Raw genomic sequence first — 9371 nt, 5'->3', positions numbered from 1 at the left:
CAGGTAAGGCTAAGCCCCCTTCTTATGCACTTTTTTCCGTTAAATCCCTGGAAATTCTTGACTTTTTAATCTCTCCATATGAATTTACTTACAACTTTTTCTAACTCATTAAAGTAATTTTTTGGAATTTTGATTGGTAGGGCACTGAACAGGTAGTTTAGTTCTGATAGAATTGTCATTTTTATTATATTAGCTCTACTTATCCATAAGCAGTTGATATTTGTCCGGTTATTTAAATCTGACTTAATATGGGTGAGAAATGTTTTATAATTGTTTTCAAAAAGTTTCTGAGTCTGCCTTGGCAAATAGACTCCCATTTATTTTATATTGTCTGAGGTTACTTTGAATGGGATTTCTCTTTCTAGCTCTTCCTGTTGTATATTGCTAGTCATATATGGAAAAGTTGAGGATTAATGAGGGTTTATTTTATATCCTGCAACTTTGCTAAAATTGCTCATTATTTCCAGTAGTTTTTTGGATGATTTCTTGGGATTCTCTAGGTATACCATCAAGTCATCTGCAAAGAGTGAGAGTTTTATCTCTTCCTTCCCAATTCTTATTCCTTCAATTTCTTTTTCTTCTCTAATTGCTGAAGCTAACATTTCTTATATGATATTGAATAGTGGTGGTGATAATGGGCATCCTTGTTTCACCCCTCATCTTATTGAATATAATGCTTGTTGATAGTTTCTGATAGATACTGCTAATTCTTCAAAGGAACAGTCCATTTATTCCTACCTTCTCTAGTGTTTTTAGTAGGAATGGATGCTGTATTTTGGCAAAAACAGTTTTTTTAGGTTTTTACAAGGCAAATGGGGTTAAGTGGCTTGTCCAAGGCCACACAGCTAGGTAATTATTAAGTGTCTGAGACTGGATTTGAACCTAGGTATTCCTGACTCCAGGGCCAGTGCTTTATCCACTATGCCACCTAGCTGCCCCTTGGCAAAAGCTTTTTCAGCATCTATTGACATGCTGATATAATTTCTGATAAGTTTGTTGTTGATATAATTAATTATACTAACAATTTTCCTAATATTGAACGAACCTTGCATTCTTGGGATAAATGCTACTTGATCAAAATATATTATCCCAGTGATAACTTGTTGTAATCATTTTGCTAAGATTTTTATTTAAGACTTTTGCATCTATATTCATCAGGGAGTCAGGTCTATAATTTTTTTCTCTGTTTTAACCCTTCCTGGTTTAGGTATCAGTACCATATTGGTTTCATAGAAAGAGTTAGGCAGAGTTCCATCTTTCCTCATTTTTAAAAAAGAGTTTATATAGAATTGAAAAAAATTGTTTTTTAAATGTTTGGCAGAATTCACTTGAGAATCCATCAGGCCCTGTAGATTTTTTCTTAGGGAGTTCCATGATGTTTTCTTGAATTTCTTTTTCTGAGATAGGGTTGTTTAGGTATTTAATTTCCTCTTCATTTAACCTGGGCAACTTATTTTTGTAAATATTCATCCATTTCACTTAGATTGTCAAATTTATTGGTATAAAGTTGGACAAAATAATTTCAAATTATTCATTTAATTTCCTCCTCATTGGTGGTGAGTTCACCTTTTTTCATTTATGATACTAGCAATTCGGTTTTCTTCTTTCTTTTTTTTAATCAAATTAACCAGAGGTTTATCAATGTTATTGTTTTTAATAACCAACTTTTTTTGCTTTTGTTTTATTAATTTCTCCTTTAATTTTTATAATTTCTAATTTGGTATTTAAGTGGGGATTTTTAATTTGTTCTTTCTCTAATTTTTTTAGTTGCATATTTATTTCATTGATTTCCTCTTTCTCTAATTTATTCATGTAAGCATTTAAAGATATAATAGATTCCCCTGAGAGCTGCTTTGAGTGAATCCCATAGGTCTTTGTATGTTGTTTCATTTTTGTCATTATCTAGGATAAAATGATTAATTTTTTCTGTGGTTTGTTTTTTGATCCACTCATTCTTTAAAATGAGGTTATTCAGTTTCCAATTGATTCTGGTTCTATATCTCCCTGGCCCAATATTGCCTATGACTTTTTTGCATTGTGATCTGAGAAAGATGTATTCACTATTTCTGCCTTTCTACAGTTGATCATTAGGTTTTTATGTCCTAGTACATGGTCAATTTTTGTATAAGTACCATGTACTGCAGAAAAAAAAGGTATATTCCTTTCTATCCCCATTCAATTTCTTCCCTAAGTCTACCGTATCTAGCTTTTCTAACAATCTATTTACCTCCTTAACTTCTTTCTGGTTTATTTATGATTCCATTGTTCTAGATCTGAGAGTGGGAGGTTGAGGTCTCACACTAATACAGTTTTGCTGTCTATGTCTTCCTGTAGTTCTTTCAGCTTCTCCTCTAAGAATTTGGATGCTATCCCATTGGGTGCATACACACACACACACACACACACACACACACACACACACACACACACACACACACATATATATATATATATATATATATATTCAGTATTGAAATCACTTTATTGCCTATGGTACCTTTTAGGAGGACATAGATTCCTTCCTTACCTCTTTTAATGTTATCTATTTTTACAGCTGCTTTGTCTGACATAAGGATTGTCACCCCTGCTTATTTTTTACTTCAGCTGAAGCAAAATATATTTTGCTCCAACATTTTACATTTACTCTATATGCATCTCTCTGCTTCAATGAGTTTCTTGTTAGCAATATATTTTAGGATTCTGTTTTTTAATCCACTCTGCTATTTGCCTACGTTTTAAGGGAAACTTCATCCCATTCACATTCAAAGTCATAATTACTAATTCTTTATTGCCCTCCATGCTATCTTCACTCTGTATTTTCCCCTTCCCCCTTTATCAATATTTCCTAATATTTTGTTTCTGAATACCACCCCCTTCAGTCTGTTTGCCCTCTTATATCCACCCCTTCCCCTTTCTTTCCCCTTCCCTTTTTCCCTTTTCCCTACCCTTCCTCTTATTACTTCTTCTTTTTTTCTCCCCCTCCCTTTCTCCATCCTCCTTCCCCTTTTTTCCATTTTTAAAACTTGAGAGGTTAGATTTTTTTTAAAGTAACTGAGTATCTCTGTAAGTTGACTTTTAGCCAAGTCTGATGAGAAGATTCAGGTGTTTCTCATCTCCTCTCTTCTTCCCCTCTATTACCATAGGTATTTTGTACCTCTTAGTTTAATGAGATTTACCCCATTCAATCCCCTCCCTCTCGTCTCCTTCCTGTCCCCCTTTATAAGGAAGTAGTGTTTTTAAGTCATTCTATCTGAGTCATAGAAAATTCTGAATATCCATCACTTCTAGCTAAGTACATTTTATCTAATAGAGTTACAGTTCTTGAGAGTTATTAGAGTCGTTCTCCCAAGTAGGGTTATAGCCAGTTTCATCCCATTGGATAGCAGTCTCATGGATAAGTCATGAATGTACATCACTTCTGGCTAGGTATATTCTCTCTGTTAGAGTTACAATTCTCAAGAGTTATGAGAATCTTTTTCCCATGCTGGGATATAGCCAGTTTCAACTCATTGGATACCCCCCCTTTATTTTTTAACCTTTTCATGTGTCTCTTGAACCTCCTGTTTGGTGTCCAGATTTTCTATTTAGCTCTGGTCTTTTCATCAGGAATTTTTGGAATTCTTCCATTTCATTAAATGTCCATCTTTTCCCTTGAAAAAGAAGGCTCAGTTTTGCAGAATGGTGGATTCTTGGCTCCATTCCAAGCTCCCTTGCTCTTCAGAATATCTCCTTCCAGGTCCTTTGATCCCTTAACGTTGATGCACCCAGGTCCTGCATAATCCTTCCTGTGGCTCCTTGGTATTTAAATTGTTTCTTTATGGCTGCTTGCAGGATGTTCTCTTTTATCTGATAGTTCTGGAATTTGGCTATAACATTCCTTGGTGTTTTCATTTTAGGATCTCTTTCTTGAGAGGATGGATACCTCCTTTCAATAACTACTTTGCCTTCTGGTTCCATGTTATCAAGGCAATTTTCCATCAGTAAATCCTGTAATATTAAGTCCAGGCTTTTTTTTCCCCTTCATTGTTTTCAAGAAGTCCAATAATTCCAATAATCCAATAATTCCAATAATTCCAATTGCCCCTCCTCGATCTACTCTCAAGGTTTTGCTGATGAGGTATTTTACATTTTCTTCTATTTTTTTTTATATTTTTTGATTTTGTTTAACAGGCTTTTGCTCTCATGAAGACATTAGTTTCCACAGACTCCATTCTTTTTTTTAGAGGAGTTTTCTTCATTTACCTTTTGCAACTCCTTTTCCAATTGGTCAATTCTACTTTTGAAAGAGCTTTCCAGTTGACCAATTGAGGATTTGAGAGAATTATTTTGTTTTTGCATTTGCCCAATTGATGATCTGAGATAATTATTCTCATTTTGTATTTGTCCAATTGATGATCTGAGAAATTTATTCTCATTTTGTATTTGTCCAATTGAGAATCTGAGAGAATTATTCTCATTTTGTTTTTTTTCCAGTTGATGATCTGAGAGAATTAGTCTCATTTTGTATTTGTCCAATTGTATTTTTCCAATGATTTGTTTTCTTTTTGAAAGGTGTTAATTGACTCTCCCAAATTCTCCAATTGATTTTTAAACTCCTTCCTTATTTCTTCAAGGAAATCTTTCTGTGCTGGAGACCAGATCATATTCTCCTCAGAGATGGTAGGTCTGTCTGAGTTAGTGTCTTTTCCTTCCAAGAATTTTTCTGTGGATCCACCTTTCTGTTGACCTTTCTTCATTTTACTACGATCTTGAGCTGGGCAGCGGCTGGTTCACAGAGGTTTGGTGTTGGCATCCCTAGAGGCTTTATTCACTGAGTGCAATATCTCCAGCTGGCCAGTAGGCGGTGCTGGTTGCTTTCTCTGGAGTGTCTGTGACCTTGATTGAGGTCTTCTTCTTAGACTGGAGGGTGTGATTGAAGCTGTTAAATACTTTTGTCTTCAATCAATGGTGGGCTCTACCCTGGGATGAGGTCATCCCTCTCCCTTTTGTCAGCTGGGCTGGTTCTTCTGCTCACATACCTGTGCCTGGGGCAGAAGTAGTCTGTAATTGTGTTTGTTCTGGAAAGAGGCCTCAGCCACAATGGAGGTGTGGACTCAGAATTCCTCAGGCCAGAGGAGCCCAGGGATGGTGTCCGAAGTTCTCCTGTACCGGAACTCTTCCCCCAGACCTGTTTGCAAGTTCCAGAGGGTCAGCACCAACACCAATGCCTCTGCTCCTTAGTAGACCCAAGCCCTGGTGGTCTGTTCCCACTGCTAATCAAGCAGGTCTGGCTCTTGTGCCCTCAGGCTCCCAGGGCTCCAACCCTGCTGCTAATCAGGTTGCTCTGAGGCTGATCTGTCCTCTACTCCCAGACTCATCCATGGCTGTAGAAGAAAAATCCTGAGGTTGATGTTCTTTCTCTTGGCTTTTCTCTCTGGGTTTTTGATCAGATTTCTGTTAAGAGGTTTGTTTCATATCATAGATGGGGAAATATCAGGAGACTTTAGAGCTGTGCCTGTCTTCTCTCGGCCATCTTGGCCAGAAGTCTGAATGTTTTCTTAACATTGAACTATCCTTGTCTAGCTGGTATAAAACATACCTAATAATGGTATAATAACCCAATAATAATTTGCTACAATTGTTTTGGTAAAATTTTATTTAACATTTTTATATCAGTTTGTTTGGGAAATTAGTCTATTGTTTTCTTTGTCTGGTTTGCTTCTTCCTAGTTTAGGTATCAGCACCATTTTGTTGCCATAAAAGAGTTGGGCAGAACTCCTTATTCTCCTATCTTTTTTTAATAGATTATATAGCATACAATTAATTGTTCTTTAGCTATTTGATATAATATATTTGTAAATCCATCTAGACCTGGAAACTTTTTCTTAGGGAGTTTATTGATGGCTTCTTCAATTTTTTTTTCTGAAACGGGGTTATTTATTTTATTTCTTCTTCTATTAATCTGGACCAAAACTAATTTTAGAGAGAAAACTGAATTATGACTCAGTTCTATCATACCATGCTTCTTTGGTTTTCAGGTCAGTGATTCCTATGTCCTAATATTTTTGATAATATGATAACTATCTTAATCTTCAAACAGGATCAGCCCATGACCATTTTCATCTATAAACACAGCAGCCTTCTTCACACAGTGGCAGGGCCTCCACTTCTATGGACTCTTCTATGAATTGATGAGTTCTTACTCAAATTTCCATTTGAGAAAACACCTGTGTCAATATGCTCTCTTCATACTGCATAGCCCATGTGTATAAGAAAATGAAATTCTTATATGAGTAAGTTCTCTCAAGCCTGTATGCGAATGTGTCCTCCCCCCCGGAACATGTCCTATGTAATTTGACCACGTTCTGAGAGTTCCAGGAACTAGCCATTCCTTAGGAATATAAACAGTACTGAAAAGAACTAGCTATTCTCACAGTACTGACCTTAATTATGTTGTGTCTTGCAGCCCCATATGACATCTTCCTAAGGTCATAACACTTACTGACTTCCTACTTTCATGATAAGAACTCTGGGATCCTTTCCAATTGAATTTGGCAACAAACCTTTGTTCTTCCCTAATAAATATCCTAAAACTCCAATCATTCATAAGAAGAAGAAGCAGAAGAAGAAGAACAAAAGGGAATCCCACCCATGGAGAAGATGTTCTGCCCTGTGGCTCTTCCATCCTGGACTCATAGCTGTTGAATTGGTGATGCTTTCTTTCCCATTCAGGACTCCCCCCCCCCCCCGAATTGGTGATGTTTTCTCTATCTTTCTCTTCTACTTTTGTTATAGTAGTAATACTCCTTTCTTATTGTAAGCAATCTATTCCTTGCATTATTAAAATACTTTCATTTTCAACTGCGTGAGAGAGTCATTTACAGGAACCAATCAGAACATCATTAAAATCACGATACACCATGTCTCCTTATACTTCTGTATCTTACCCCTTCCTACCTCCCATTCCATTTCAGTTCTCTTCAATGGATTGTCTTCTCCCACTTAGAATGTAAGATCCTTAAGAGAAGATACTATCTTCATTTTGCTTGTACTTTTATCCCCAGCACTTCACTTAACAGTGTCTAAAATATGACTAAAATATAAATATGTTCTCTCTCCCCCCCGTGTGTGTGTGTGTGTGTGTGTATTTCTCTATTTCTATCTCCATGTGTCATTTTTTTTGGTTTTTAGTTTTTGCAAGGCAATGGAGTTAAATGACATGTCCAAGGTCACATAGTTAAGTAAGTATTAAGTGTCTGAGATCAGATTTGATCTTAGGTTCTCCTGACTCCAGGGCCAGTGCTCTATTCACTGTGCCACCTACCTGCCCCGCTGTCTCTTTTTTTCCATGACTTCCTTTGTCTCTTTTTCTATCATTTCTTTGTCTATTTCTCTCTCTCTCTTTCTCTCTCTCTCTCTCTCCCTCTCTCTCTCTCATTAAAGATTACTGAAATCATCTTTAGATTGCACATATGAAGTGATGTAAAGTAAGGACTGCACATCATTTGCTCTGTTCAGGGCACCATCATGGAAACTAGGGTTGCAAGAATGAAATGAAAGTTAGCAATCCTATAAAATCCCAGTCTAAAATTAGTATCCTTGTCTGTGAGGGAGGCATGCCAGGAAAGGGAGTAGAGAAAAGATTGAACAAGACACAAATGGGTTAAATGCAAAGAAAGACAATGACAAAAAGTTAGTAGAAATTCATGGAGGATGATGAACCTCCGATTTAATTAAATAGCATGCTCAGTAAGAACAACTTTCAGAGAAAATATGGTGGACAGATTTGGATGGTGGTGGTGAAGAGAATAGAGCAAGTGACTAAAGTTGCAGCAAATTTAATGGATTGAGTTAAGAATGCAGCAACTTGCTACAACTTTGTGCAAAACTACCAGACTTCCCAATTATAAACTGAGTCTGAAAGACCTAAATTCACATCCTGCTTCAGATATTATGGGCAAGACTGTAGACAAGTCACTTGACTTCTGTGTCTCAGTTTCCTTATCTATAAAATTAAGGGATGGGAAAAAAACTTGAATATTCTTTCTTTTATTTATTATTTATTTATTCATTCATTCATTTTTTTTTTACGAGACAATGGGGTTAAATAACTTGCCCAAGGTCATGCAGCTAGGTAATTACTAAGTTCAAATCCCAGGTCAGATTTGAACTCAGATCTTCCTTACTCCAGGGCCATTGTGCTATCCTAGTTACAATGAAAAGATCACCCTTAAAACCAGGAATTCCTTTTTCCTAAGTCAGTGACAAAGAATGACAGAATGTTAAGTGCCAAATGTGCATCTGAGTCTAGAAGAGCAAGGTTTAAGTCTTGCTTTCAATGCTCCAGACACCTAAGCTCAGGCCCTCAAGACTAAACTAAATTCCAGAAATCTGAGAAACCCTAGGTCATGAATTACATGATTATTTGCAAATAGTAATTTTATCTCTTACTTCAACTGACAGTCCAGTTGGTTTCTGAAAAAGCAAATTCTCACTTCAAGTTATATAGTTTTCAATACAGATATAAATGTGTTCAAAACTACCAGACTTCCCAACTATAAATGATACTTCAGTACTGAATGTCCATCAAATATTTTTTTCCTAGAATATATCTTTAAATATCTAAAGTTATTGGATGTTTGAATGAATTTGCTCCCCTTTGTTGCTAATAATAAAGCACAGTAATAGAAAAACTTTTCTTTCAAGGAGCCTTTGCTCTGCTATTTCTCACAGTTTGATTTCTTCTCCCACATGAGCTCCAAAGGGAACAAATTCTCTGACTCTCCATGTTTCCTTAATTTTTTTTATCTTTCATCTTCCTGGTCCTGCCACTGTTTCTTTCATGCTACAAATTAGTCCACAGCAGAGTCTTATAAGATAAGGATAATGAATATTGATCACTCAATTTAGTTCAAACAAAACATCTCCAGCAGGGGTATAGTATAGAGAAGACTCAAATATAAAGAAATTTAATACTAATCACAGAAAAATATCTAAAACTAACATTGTTAGGTTTTATGATACCGCAAATAGAATCTATCAATCAGCATGCTTTTATTAAGTGCTTAGTATGTACCAGACCCAGTGTCTGCCAGTGCAGATACAAAGACAAATTAAGAAATGAAACAAGGAGCTTATATTCCATTACCATAGCTAGAACCTTGAGGAATATAGACACTGATTTTCCATTTATTCACTGGACAGTAATTAGCCATTTATTCACTACTCAGGTGTATTCTGTCTATAATTCCATCTCTGTAAGGAAGAAGATAAGTCTTATTGGTCCTCTTATCCAAGGAGAATAAGACATTGTACTGTGCAAAAAAGCAATACAATTAGTGATTGCACTGGTCATGTATCACCTATAAGAAAGCTATGAAAGTGTCGAATAT

This window comes from Macrotis lagotis, chromosome 5 (genome assembly GCF_037893015.1).
Source record: "Macrotis lagotis isolate mMagLag1 chromosome 5, bilby.v1.9.chrom.fasta, whole genome shotgun sequence".
NCBI classification, from domain to species: Eukaryota; Metazoa; Chordata; class Mammalia; order Peramelemorphia; family Peramelidae; genus Macrotis; species Macrotis lagotis.
This window is presented reverse-complemented; position numbering follows the sequence as displayed.